Source organism: Chiloscyllium plagiosum, chromosome 7 (genome assembly GCF_004010195.1).
Source record: "Chiloscyllium plagiosum isolate BGI_BamShark_2017 chromosome 7, ASM401019v2, whole genome shotgun sequence".
Taxonomy (NCBI): domain Eukaryota; kingdom Metazoa; phylum Chordata; class Chondrichthyes; order Orectolobiformes; family Hemiscylliidae; genus Chiloscyllium; species Chiloscyllium plagiosum.
The window spans coordinates 20,106,339-20,108,536 of NC_057716.1; the positions used below are offsets into that span (position 1 = coordinate 20,106,339).

The following is a 2,198-nucleotide window of genomic DNA, read 5'->3' on the forward strand; positions in this document are numbered from 1 at the left end:
AGAGAGAGAGCGCGAGAGAGAGAGCGCGAGATAGAGCGCAAGAGAGAGAGCAAGAGAGAGAGCAAGAGAGAGAGCCTGAGAGAAAGAGCGCGAGAGAGAGTGAGCGAGAGAGTGAGAGAGAGAGAGCGAGAACGAGAGCGAGAGTGAGAGAGAGATCGCACAAGGGAGAGAGCGCGCGAGAGAAGAAGTGAACGCAAGAGATCGAGTGCGAGAGAGAAAGAGAGAGCGAGAGAGAGAGAGAGATAGCACGAGAGAGAGCATGAGAGAGAGAGAGCGCATAGAGAGAGAGAGAGAGAGACAGCGAGAGAGAGCGAGAGCGCGCACGCAAGAGAGAGTATGCAAGAGAGAGTGCGAGAGAGAGCGCGAGAGAGAGCGCGAGAGAAAGTGAGCGTGAGAGAGTGAGCGTGAGAGAGAATGAGCGAGAGGGAGCGTGAGCAAGCGCGCGCAAGAGAGAGAGAGCGAGAGAGAGCGAGAGAGAGCGAGAGAGAGCGAGAGAGAGCGAGAGAGAGCGAGAGAGAGAGAGAGAGAGAGAGTTTCCTCATGAGCTGTGCATGGACAGGTGTCCCATCAAGCTACAGCCTCTTGGCAATCTATTCCAGGGAAAACAATGGAAATAGATGCAAGCATGTGTTCCATCTGCCTTGTGCATCATGGGAAGCTGAATGAGAACAGCAACACGACATCCAGGTTAAGTTCATAAGAAACAGGAGTAGGCCATTCGGCCTCCGGGCCTGCTTCACCACTCAAGAGGATCATGGTTGATCCATTCTTGATCAGACACATGGGGCTAGTGACTGATATTTGGAACAACATTGACTTAGACTTTGGGCATACAGGGCATGGATTTCAACACTTGGAGATAACAAACCTGGAAGTATTGTGAACTGTGAGAAGGTTAGTCATTGACTTCAAGAAAACAGGCAGGTGAACACAGGGATTTGTAAATAGATATATTTTCATAGGAAGAATGAAGCAAGGCAGTACAAAATACAAGAAAGGGTCAATTCTAAAGTGAGGACAGGGACTGGTGGACCTCGGATTATTTGTGCACAAATCATTGAAGGTGATACAACAGGGTGAGAACGTGGCTAGTAGGAGACAAGAGGCTTCCAGCAAGAATTATGGAGGACACAAGCAAGGAACTTATCATGAACATTTGTAAAACACCAGTTCAGCTTCAACTGGAGCTGTATTGTCCAATTCTAGGCATCAAACTATTGGAAAGATGCGACAGACTTTGTAAGATCAGTTCCAGGTATGAAAGACTTCAGTGGGGATTGAAGAAGCTGGAACTGTTCATTTTAATAAAAAAGGTTGAGAGCAGATAGAGATGTTCAAAATTCACAAGGAATCCACATGGAGCAGACAGATTAATTTCATTGGGGAGAATGCTGAGAGTCAGAGGGAGAAGATTTTAAAGGTGAATTGCAAAAGAGTCAATGATGACAGGAGGCAAACTTCATTCAGGGTCTGGAATGTACTGTCTGAGGGTGTGCTGGATGCTGATTAATGACAGTTTTCCATGGGTTTGGATAAGAACCCAAAGAGGAACAGCACAGGGAAATGGGAAGAGATAGATTACTTTTGCAGAGAAAATGAGCACCGATTCAACAGCCTCCAGCTGCACTGAGTAATCTATGACGCAACAAATCCTGGCTTTCAGTACAAGCTCAAAAATAAACGCCACCCAATGTTTGGGAGAAAGTGAGCTCTGCAGATGCTGGTGATTAGAATCGAGAGTGTGGTGCTGGAAAAGCACAGCAGAGGCAGCATCCAAGGAGCAGGAGAATCGACGTTTCAAGTATAGGCCTTTCATCAGGAATCTGCTGTGCTGAACTTTTCCAGCACCACACTCTCGACTTCACCCAATGTCTGCGCACATCCGGTTATAGAGTCATAGAGACGTAGAAACCAGTTTAACTGCATAAACATTAGCACAGAGTTAGCTGAGAACTGAGAATGGCAACTCTGTATAGTGTCAGACCGAGTTTTACAATGGATAACACAGCTAGACATTACTGTTATTCAGGATTAGTGGTGCTGGAAGAGCACAGCAGTTCAGGCAGCATCCAAGGAGCTTTGAAATCGACGTTTCGGGCAAAAGCCCTTCATCAGGAATAAAGGCAGTGAGCCTGAAGCGTGGAGAGATAAGCTAGAGGAGGGTGGGGGTGGGGAGAAAGTAGCATAGAGTACAATGG

The 2,198-nt window shown here is 47.1% G+C and overlaps 1 protein-coding gene across 1 annotated transcript in view; it reads right to left on the reverse strand.

The window, feature by feature from the left end:
- Window positions 1-2,198, reverse strand: part of LOC122551385 (protein mono-ADP-ribosyltransferase PARP12-like) — a 42,184-nt gene that overhangs the window by 39,050 nt on the left and 936 nt on the right. The gene's annotated exons all lie outside the window — the stretch shown is intronic.